The sequence below is a fragment of the Hemitrygon akajei genome, unplaced genomic scaffold, assembly GCF_048418815.1.
Source record: "Hemitrygon akajei unplaced genomic scaffold, sHemAka1.3 Scf000075, whole genome shotgun sequence".
NCBI lineage: Eukaryota > Metazoa > Chordata > Chondrichthyes > Myliobatiformes > Dasyatidae > Hemitrygon > Hemitrygon akajei.
In genome coordinates this window covers 1,819,194-1,830,886 of record NW_027331961.1, presented here as the reverse complement: position 1 = coordinate 1,830,886, position 11,693 = coordinate 1,819,194, and the positions used below count along the sequence as shown (strand labels likewise).

Below are 11,693 nucleotides of genomic sequence, written 5' to 3'. Positions count from 1 at the left end.
TTCGGAGCTACCTAGGACCGCCTGCACACACCAAACACTCCCTCCCCCTGTTACTAAGCTTAGTTACCCTCCCTCCTGTGAGTCCATCTTACATCTCTTTCTCACACACGCTCGCACACACGCACACTCACTTTCTCTCTCTCTCTCTCTCTCTCTCTCTCTCTCTCTCTCTCTCTCACACACACACACACACACACACACACGCACACTCACTTACTCTCTCTCACACACACACACACAAACACACACACACACAAACACACACACACACACTCACACACGCACACACGCACACTCACTTACTCTCTCTCTCTCACACACACACACAGACACACACACACACAGACACACACACAGACACACACACACACAGACATACACACACACACACAGACACACACACACACACACACACACACACACACACACACACACACACACACACACACACACGGACACCCACAGTGCCTTCTCGCTCAAAGTGCGCATCTGCTCTCCTTTTCATCCTCCAGGGGTCCCATGCTTTACCTGGTTTTACTGTCAGGTTGCTTATGTACCAGCCCTTGTTACCTCTGTCCATCACCTCCCAACCTCGGCCGCGATCTCCACGCTTACACTTCTGACGTCACTCCCATTTTCCAATCAGCCGCGCTTAACTGGACACCTCTGTCACGGGTCAGGTCCCATCGCACCCCCCACGCTCTACTCTTTATATAAATATCTCCCTCTTCATCATTCAGAAGATGACAGTGGAGGATTCTTTGATACATTTTCTTACATCATATCCACTCTCTGACCGTCGCAACCGCCCATCAAATCCTCTCACCTCGATCCGCTTCTCAGCCACCAGAACTTGGTAAAGTGGCTCACTGCCCTCCGGGTGTTCAGTATCGCTGCAGGTTCTCGACACGACCCGTTGACAGTCCATCTCCCTCCGCGGGTATTGCGTCACCGCTGCCTTCCCTCGCAAAGGCAAACCTGTTGCTCCAGACGTTCAGGATTTTCACACTCTCTCTCCTGAACTTTCCATTAATAGATCTTGTTCGTGACCCGCTGTACTCTTAGTTACTCTTCCCTCAGCAACACGCCGCTGCAGATTCCAAAATCCAGATATGAAACTACCCTCGCCTGACTTCTCCATTTCTCCTCTTCCGCTCTCCCTCACGGCGCTCTGAAGTAACTTCGGTAAAAAAATAAGGAATTGGAGAGGAGGACAACAAAAGGATCCACACACTCCATTGTCAGACCCTGTGAAACCTCCTGTTGCAGAGGCTCAGATCCAAGAGTCGTGCTTATAAACATATGTCAATTTCCTTTAGACTCTGCTTTCCCTGTGCACCTGTTCCCCCACAAAGTTCCGCCTTCCCCACAAGTACAAAACAATATGCGTCAACCCCCTCAGCTATTTACCTTCTTCCTCATTTTACTTCTGTGCGCCCTTTTGCAAAGAACCGAATTTTAACCCTTGACAATATTTTCTAAACATTCACAATTGAAAAGCTGGCTTTTGTTGAAGGCAGCACAGATTATATAGATTGTGATTCTTTAGAACTTTAGCTGTGGGGAGATATTTTTTTCAGTGTGGTCTCTCTCAAACTGAAACATGGAAACTCTCAGAGTAAACAAGTTCTGGTTCACATCCAAGAGTCGTACTTATAAATAAATGCTTTCTCTCCGCACCTGCTCTCCCACAAGTACAAAACAATATTCGTCAACTTCCTCTGCCAATTGTTTTCTTCCTCAATTTACCTCTGTGAGCTCGTTTGCAAAGCACAGCATTTTAACCCTTAACCATCTTTTCTAAATATTGTTATTTGCAAAGCTGCCTTTTGCTGAAGACCAGCGCAGATTACACAGATTGGGCATCTCAGAACTGTAGCTGTAGCGAAATTGTTTTTGTTTCAGTGTGGTGTCTCTCAAACTGGAGCAGAGAAACTCCACGTAAACGAGTTTTGGTTCACGTCTCCAATTCACTTCTGCAAGCTGTAATTCTCAAAACAAAACACATGAGCTCCACCTGCAATCTACTTCGGAGCTACCTAAACCGCCCGCACACAGCAAACACTCCTCCCCCTGTTACTAAGCTTAATTACCCTCCCGCCTGTGACTCCATCTTGCATTACACACACACACTAAACCAAAGGTTCCACACACTCCATTGTGATACATTGTAAAACCTCCTGTTGCAGATGGTCAGATCCAAGAGTCGAGCTTATCAACATATGTCAGTATCATTTAGACTCTGCTTGCTCTCCGCACCAATTTCCCCACAAAGTTCCGCCTTCCCCACAAGTACAAAACAATATGCGCCAACCTCCTCAACTATTTGCCTTCTTCCTCAATTTACTGTTGTATTCTCTTTTAACCCTTGACAGTCTTTTCTAAGCATTCACAATTGCAAACCTGGCTTTTGTTGAAGGCAGCACAGTTTATATAGATTGGGAATCTTTAGAACTTTAGCTGTGGGGAGATTTTTTTCTCAGTGTGGTCTCTCAAACTAGAACATGGAAACTCACTGAGTAAACAAGTTCTGGTTCACATCCAAGAGTCGTGCTTATAAATATATGTTAATTTCCTTCAGAGGCTGTTTTCTCTCCGCACCTGTTCTCCCACAAGTACAAAACAATATTCGCCAACTTCCTCTGCCATTTGCTTTCTTCCTCAGTTTACCTCTGTGAGCTCGTTTAACCCTTGACAATGTCTTCGAAATATTCATATTTGCAAAGCTGCCTTTTATTGAATGCAAGCACTGATTACACAGATTGGGAATCTCAGAAAGTAGCTGTAGCTAGATTTTTTTTTTGTTTCAGTGTGGTGTCTCTCAAATTGGAGCATAGAAACTCCACGTAAACGAGTTCTGGTTCACGTCTCCAATTCACTTCTGCAAGCTGCCAAAGATATGGCAGTTACGGTGTCAGTTATCACAGAGTGCAGTCGTGTCCGTCCGTTTCCGATGCCCACCAACTGTAAGTCTGAGGCTGCAGTCTGATCGGCCGAGATCTCCTGAAGCAGGGCAACAGGCTCTATCTGCCGACTGGCCGACCTGAGTTCACTTTGGAAATGTAAGTGCGTTAACCTCAGCAGTCCGCCCGATATCCTTTATGATTTAAAGTAAGTCATTGAAGAAATTGCAACTCGTTTAAACGTGTTTTGGGAACAATTAACTGATGAGTATTTGTCAGCTGCAGTTCGGATTTGCCAGTAATGACGTCACCACAGTGAACCACGTGGGAACTTGCGGGGACTTGGTTGGACAAGAGCACAGATGTACAGCTCCTGATTGCACTGCAGGCAGGGTTCACGGCCCTCAACATAGGGAGTCAGTCACAAAGAAGGAATAAGTTATTTACACCGTCTGTTACCAATCTATTTAGAACAATAGAACACTACAGCAGAGTTGAGGCCTACAGCTTTCCATGTTGTGCCGACCCAAATAATCCTCAAAAAAATGTACTAAACCCACACCACTCCATAACCCTCCATTTGTCTTTCATCCATGTGCCTGTCCATGAGGCTCTTAAATACCCCTGATGTTTTAGCCTCCACCAGCAACCCTGGCAAGTCATTCCAGTCACTCACAACCCTCTGTGTAAAAAACGTACCCCTGATGTCTCCCCTAATATTGTAGACCTCGATCAAGTCCCCTCTCGTCCTTCTACACTCCAAAGAGAAAAGTCCCAGATCTGGTAACCGTGGTTCATATGACTTGTTCTCCAATCCATCCTGGTAAATCTCCACTGCAGCCTCTCCATAGCTTCCACATCCTTCCTATAATGAGGTGACCAGAAATGAACACAATACTCTAAGTGCGGCTTCACCAGAGTTTTGTAGAGTTGCAACATGACCTCTCTACTCTTGAACTCAATCCCCCTGTTTATGAAACCTAGCATCCCATAGGCCTTCTTATCTACCCTATCAGCCTGTGCAGCGACCTTGAGGGATGTATGGATTTGTACACCAAGGTCCCTTTGTTCATCCACACTCTTAAGTAACTGACTATTAATCCTGTACTCAGTCTTCTGGTTTGTCTATCCAAAATGCATCACCTCACACTTGTCCGGTTTGAACTCTGTCTGCCATTTTTCTGGCCAACTCTGCAGCCTGTCCATAGGTGAGTCTTGCTTTTTTATATTCCTAGACCACTTGAAATGGACGCCGTCGTTGCATTTGCCTTCCTCAAGCTGCAAGTGAACCTTGAGGGAATCCTGCAGGAGGACTCCCAAATCTATTTGCGCCTCAAGATTTTTTGATGCCACCCCCTCCGCCCGTCCGAACGCCGGCCGCAGTCCCAGCCATGGCCGGGAGGGGACGCCGCTGCGCCGGGTCTTTCGCGGGACGGGACGGCGGGAGAAGAGGTCCCGTTGACGGATAGACTCCCTCCTGCCCCCTCCCACCAAACCCGTCCCGCACCCCCACATTCGAGAGGGAGGGGCCGACCTCCGGGAAAAAAAAACATCGGGCACAGGGAGAGGGAGGAAGAAATAGAGAGGCAGAGAGAGTGAGAACAAGAACAAACAAGTTTATTGGAGAGTTAGTGTCGACACTGAAAGATAACAGGTAGGTCGGGAAGCTCAGACGGATCTGTCCCCGCTCTCCGCCGCCTCATACTGACCCTCCGGAAGCTGAAGTGGATCTGGTGAGTGTTTGTATTAATAGAAGCATAGAACCACAGGACACTACAGCACAGTACAGGCCCTTCAGCCCTCCATGTTGTGCTGACCCATATAATCCTCAAAAAAGTATTAAACCCATACGACCCCATAACCCTATATTTATCTTTCATCCATGTGCCTGTCCAAGAGGCTCTTAAATACCCCTAATGTTTTAGCCTCCACCACCATCCCTGGCAAGTCATTCCAGGCACTCACAACCCTCTGTGTAAAAAACTTACCCTTGATGTCTCCACTAAACTTCCCTCCCTTAATTTTGGTCATATGCCCTCTGGTGTTTGCTGTTGGTGCCCTGGCAAACAGGTACTGACTGTCCACCCTATCTATGCCCTCTGGAGTGTTCTTTTCATTTCTGACGAAGAGAGAGTGGGTTTGAAATTCAGACGATATTTAGGACGGATAGTTTGAATGAACTTTGGACACTAAGGGTTAAAGTAGGAAAATGACATCACAGCTTCTGGCCAATCAGCCGCGTGGTTTTTGAGTGATGGGTTAATCAGGGAGCAGGGGAAATGGTCATTTGAATTTCCTATTTAATATGAGCTGACAATGGCCAGTTAACCCGCGACCAGCTGCGCTATGGTCCCCATCTGAGTTGAATAGGATGTAAAATGTTTTCTGATACAAATTATACAATCCAGGACAAAGGCAATTGGTCAGATAGCATCTACGGAAACGCAAAGGAATGGTGTTTCTAACTCGGAGCCATTTTACCTGAGTGCCCATGACACATCCATTCACCAGCCGCTCATACTGCATGAGAATAACAGCGTTGACGAGACACGTGTTCAGCAACAAATGATGCACCTTCTGCAATCCCACCAGACATCCGCGCGTTTATTCAATCACCCATCGAGTGTTGCATTTTGTCAATATCTCAGACACCTCAAACACGTCATCCTAGTATTAGTGTTCTACTCATGGTCATGGTCTGGGACAGAATTCAGTAATTCTCATTGTATTTGTCACCAGAAAGCATTACCATTCTTTCCAAGACTCCTTGATTGCGTTACTATGTTGTTTATTCACCGAACCCGACCGCTAACTCTGTATTTGGCATTGCCTGGAAAATCCCTTCTACAAGCCCATGCTCGTAACCCCCACACCCGCACCTCCCGCGCTGTCAAAATGCATTTGTGCCTCTGTGACCGCGGTGTGCGGCCGAAGGTGAGAAAGTGGTCGCAGGCAGCTGCTGGCTGTAGAAAAGGGCATCGGGGTGGCCATTCCCGTCAAGGTGGGAAAATGGGGGCAGTTCTTCCTCCATTATTATTCAGAGAACCTGTGGTATGTCGAATACCGAGTGAGACGCCAAGTCTTCGGGGTAACCGCAGGTCTGTGTCTTTGCTGTCGCTTTGCTCACGCTTGAGTGCTCGGCGGCGGCGCCGATGTGTTTGTTTTTGCCGGTGGGGAGAGGGAGAGGGGATTGTTGCTCGCTGGCGCCTACGCGCGGGAGGGGGGCATCTGGGGGGGACTTTGGGGTTCTAACGTTCAACTCCCCTTCATTCTTTGGGGCACTCCTCAGTTTTCGTGGATGGTTGCGAAGAAAAAGCATCTCAGGATGTATATTTTACACAATTTTCTGGCATTAGATTGTACCTTTGAAACATTGAACCTTTGAGAATGATCCCAAAACAAATAGGGCTGGATGTCATCATATCGCTCAGTATTCAGTGAGCTAATTCTTATAACTTGCAAATACGAAGAGCCGGGACGGGACGGATGAAATCATTGGAATTATTGTCACGTGACCCCTTCAGCTGATGCTCCAGGATCCCGGACAAGAGAAAATCGAGGCTAGTCTGAAGGTTGAGGGTCACACACTGCTACGTTTCAGATCTGAGCGAAACGTCTTTAGAAACGGAACCGCCTATAATGTGGGCAATGAAATTATTGAGATCGTAACGCACAGCAAATTTGAGAGGGCAAGTGTCGGTGGAAGGATGAGGCTACCTATCATGGGCTGGAGGAGTCCGGGTTGCGGTGAGAGAACTAAGCCGCTGCGATAAAAATATGAGTCACACCCTTCAATGATGTCTCGGAGTGAAGATGTGACACTCGAGAGAGATATGACGGAGACATGGATAACGCTTGTATATAAAAAGTAAGAGATGTTTTGCACGGTGGCTCCTTCCAGAAGGGTTGTCCTTTTCATGTGTGAATTCCTGGCCAACCGTCCTCTTCCATTCACCAGTGACGTCATCTGAGGGAATAAATAAACAATTCATGTTGGCTATCTCAGAAACCGGAAGGAAATAAAGTTGATGAGTCAAAATACGGGCGATATTTCCTTCTTTGGCATCGGACATCGTGTCAATGAGAATTTTCAGACAATTTATCTGTTTCGCAAGGACACAAGCCCAGGACAATTATTCCTCTGAATAGCAATGACTTGCTGCCCGTCGCCGCCTGACTCCAGTCCCACGGTGTTACATGTCTCTCATCTGTTAATCACTGGGTAACTTGGAATCACTCACATTCGGGGCTCTGCTCAACTCATCGGCTTGGCAATAATGGACACGTTCGCTTTGCAAGTCACATTTGGCATCGACAGCCTCATGTTCTGCTCACTTACCTCTTCAGATCACCGTAAGCAGATCGATCGCCCAGAACCAGTCCCTGTTAAACGGAAGTAAATCATTGTGATTAGCAAAAGTTAATAACAAACGCAGTCTGTGAGAGAGGAGAATTGGAAGGACACCGAAAAGGACTTGGACACATGTAACAAATCGGCTCGGAAAGACCGTGGGACAGAGGGACCAGGCTGTGCTCCACAGTCCAGACTAACACATGATACTTCATAGTTCATCCGCCATTTCTGCGGCCCCCATTTCCGCCTCTCCGACGTCATTCTCGCTGTCGAATGTCTCACTTCAGGGTCTGTTTCTTACTGTGTGAAGTGGAAACAATTACATCTAAAAGGGAATAACGCAAATAATTCCCTCACCGTGTAAGTGGAGTTTCCATCTTCTGCATTAATCCTTGCGCCCTGAAAAGAGAAATTAAAGACTTCTATTGTGACGTTTAACCTTGCGCTCGACAATTGTATTCTGACTCTCCACAGGTAAACCCCAGGGTATCAATCTTCACATTCACTGCTGCTCGGACGCGACCCATCACATTACTTATCTTCTCATCTTTCAAACAATGACTGAGATCATGAACATAATACAAAGATCCAACCTGTTCATTCCTTGAGAAATTTTCATAGGTTCCCGATGCGTTCACGGTGTTTGTATTCAAGGTGCCTGCGGGAACAATACAGATACGTCATAGCGGTGAAGAGCATCATGGGCCGTTGTTAATACAGCGGATGTCAATCCGGCCACAAAACAAAATGCCAGCGATAACATGAACTACATTCCCACAAACGCCAGAGACAGGTAATCCCCGGTATAGACGGCCAATAATTTAGGTCAGATACAGAAAGGAAAATACCATACCGTCCCTCCAATGATATTGTAATCCTGAGTTGAAAATGTCTGCTTATTTAATTGGACAACCCAACAACACCCAAGGAGCATTATTCGTGACCATTCGCTCGAATGAAAACCTGCAGATTCTGTGCACTAGGAACTCCCATATTTAAATGAAATGTTAAGATTTCCATGGGTTCAGAAATAGAACAGTTGAAATGCAGTTCACTCACTGTTTCGTCCGGAATCGATGCTCGTGTCGTTTTGGGATTGTGGGGGATCTTTGATCCTGAATGAACAGAAACAATGTTCAAAACATGAATTCCAGAGGAGTTGACTTTCCTGCACTGATACACAGAATGAGAACGGCTCCAATCATTCCATTGCATTCTCCCCGGTTACTCCTTGATACTGTCCCGGTTATCGGATGCCGATTCTAGGCCTACTCGATCTCAACAACAGTGACCACAATGGGTTTAACAGAGACAGAATTGTTTTGGCCAATTGGATCACAGTTTTCCAGGGGAAAGTGTCTTTCAGACAAATGTTCCCATTTCAGGGGGAAAGCTCAATGCTGATTCTGACCACAGGTGACCCCTGATCTGTGGGATAATTCCGGACCTGCTGATCAATTTAACATGTCCTTGGGAAGATAAACTCTTGTTCCCCCGATCCTGTTCCCGTTTACAACACTGTCCTTTATGAATATCTTTCATCCTCGTTCATCCCACCGAAAGACTCTAAGACCATAAGATATAGGAGCAGAAGTAGGCCATTCGGCTCAGCGGGTCTGTTCCGCCATTCAATCCTGGGCTGACCCAATTCTTCCAGTCGTCCTCTGTCCCCTGCTTTCACCCCATACCCTTTGATGCCCTGGCTAATCTAGAACCTATCCATCTCTGCCTTAAATGCATACGATGACTTGGCCTCCACAGCCGCTCGTGGCAACAGATTCCACAGATTTACCCCCCTCTGATGAAAGAAATTTCTCCGCATCCCAGTTCTAAAAGGACGTGCTGAATCCTGAAGTCGTGCCCTCTTGTCCGAGACTCCCCTACCGTGGGAAATAACTTTGCCATATCTAATCTGTTCAGGCCTTTCAACATTCGGAATGTTTCTATGAAATCCTCACCCTCCTCCACCCCTCCCCCGCTCATTCCCCTGAACTCCAGGGAATACAACCCAGACCTTCCTCAAACGGTAACACTTTCATTCCTGGAATCATTCCCGTGAATCCTCTCTGAACACTCTCCAATGTCAGTACACCCTTTATAAAAATAAGGAGCCCAAGACTGCAGACAATGCTCCCAGTGTGATCTCACGAGTGCCTTATCGAGCCTCAACATCACATCCCTGCTCTTATATTCTATACTTCCAGAAATGAATACAAACATTGCATTCACCTTCTTCACCACCGACTCAACCTGGAGGTTAACCTTTAGGGTATCTTGCACAAGGACTCCCAAGTCCATTTGCATCACTGGAGTTTTAATTCTCACGCCATCTAAATAATAGTCTGCCCGTTTATTTCTTCCACCAAAGTGCATGACCATACACTTTCCAACATCGTATTTCATTTGCCGCTTCTTTGCCCATTCCCCTAAACTATTTAGCTCTCTCTGCAGGCTCTCTGTTTCCTGAACGCTACCGGTTCATCCACCTATCTTTGTATCAAGGGCAAACTTAGCCGCAAATCTATTAATCCCTCAGTCCACATCATTGACATACAACGTAAAAAGCAGCCGGCCCAGCACCGAGCCCTGTGGATCTCCACTAGTAATCAGCAGCCGGTCAGAATAGGATCCCTTTATTCCCACTCTCTGTTTTCTGCCGAGCAGCAAATGCTCCACCCGCACTAGTATCTTCCCTGTCGGTCCATTGGCTCTTAACCTGGTGAGCAGCCTCATGTGCGGCACCTTGTCAAAGACCTTCTGAAAATCCAAGTACACCACGTCTATTGCAGTTCCTTATCGACCCTGCTCGTAATTTCCTTAAAGAATTACAGTAGGTTTGTCCGGCCAGAAATCCATACTGGCTTGTCAAGTGCTACCCGGTACTCTGTAATCTGATCCCTAACAACCGATTCCAGCAACTCACCAGCCACTGATGTCAGTCTAACATGTCAAAAGTCTCCTTTCTGCTGCCTCCCACCCTTCTTAAACAGCGGAGTAACATTTGCCGTGTTCCAGTCATCCGCTACAATGCCAGAATCTTTCGATTAATTCGTCCTGGACAATCACTGCAGATTTCCCCAACGTGGCCGAAAGGGACTCAGTCCATTCTGTCCTTCTGGTTGAATACTATTATCGTCCATTACGTTGTTCCTGCAACTTCACAAGCAGCCGTCAAACATCAGCATCTATTATCTGCATCTGAGGCTGGACTATTAACGCCAATCATCTGACCATCGAATCGGAGAGCATCAGATTCTCTATCCTTTCCTCCGGTCAACACGGTCCTGTTCCACTCTTCTCTGAATCGACCAGCCACCATTACCCCTGTTCTCACCACTCGGCATTTCCCACGATTCCCACTCAACCACATCATGACCTGTCCGTCAACACACTCCCCTGTCGATCCATCGAGCCTGTCAGCGCTTGCTCCAGCCGCTGCCCTACCACTTTGTTGCCCCTCTTTCCTGTCACTACCGAGCAACAATCTCCTTCCACAAAGGCCGTCGGTTCATGTTCCCCCACCAGTAATGCCCGAATCGCCAGTTTCCTCCAGCTCCGGCTTGTGTAACTTGCTTCGGTCACCGGTTCCCGTTAAACCTTCCAGTATCCCACTTCTGCAAAATAAAGATCTCCTGCAATAATTAGAAGAAGAAGAAGAAGAAGAAGAAGAAGAAGAAGAAGAAGAAGAAGAAGAAGAAGAAGAAGAAGAAGAAGAAGAAGAAGAAGAAGAAGAAGAAGAAGAAGAAGAAGAAGAAGAAGAAGAAGAAGAAGCGATATTCGGAGAAAAAGGCATTTACCCGCCAATTTTCCGTGCGAACAACCATGCGCAGACTCCGCCGATCAGACCTCCGGCAAGAGAACCCAGTACAATGCCCACGATCGCGCCAGCGCCCAGGGTGAAATTGTCGCCTGTTTCTGGGGCTAACACACACACACAAAAAAACAAATATTTATCATACATTGCGCAAACCCGTCTTTTTCGGTGTCAAATGAATTTTAATCTGCCTGTGATTCTAACAACGGTATTCTCAAACACGAATAAAACTTATCCGTTCTGAATGGATGCTGTGAATTTAAATTAGTGGGTGCCTTGTGAATGGAGAAGTCATTTTAGCTTCTCCATCCAACATGCAAAGCTTCTGCCATCGTTAAGGGAACAATTTAAAAATTATTATATTTTTATCCTGATAGGAGCTGAGCGAAGGGCGCTGAGTAGGCTACGGTCAATTATGGAAAACCCTGAACATCCTCTACATAGCACCATCCAGAGACAGAGAAGCAGTTTCAGCGACAGGTTACTATCGATGCAATGCTCCTCAGACAGGATGAAGAGGTCAATACTCCCCAATGCCATTAGGCTTTACAATTCAACTGCCAGGACTTAAGAACTTTTTTTAAAGCTATTATTAATGCTTTTTGAGTTAGTGATTTAGATG

General features: G+C 46.6%; 1 long non-coding RNA gene across 1 annotated transcript; it reads right to left on the bottom strand.

Moving 5' to 3' along the window:
* Window positions 1–7,613: 7,613 nt before the first annotated feature.
* On the bottom strand, window positions 7,614–8,373 carry LOC140722336 (uncharacterized). The gene is made up of 3 exons (XR_012097585.1): window positions 8,317–8,373; window positions 7,851–7,915; window positions 7,614–7,656 (listed from the first exon to the last, which is right to left on the bottom strand). It is a non-coding gene; the product is annotated as an uncharacterized lncRNA (long non-coding RNA).
* Window positions 8,374–11,693: the final 3,320 nt, after the last annotated feature.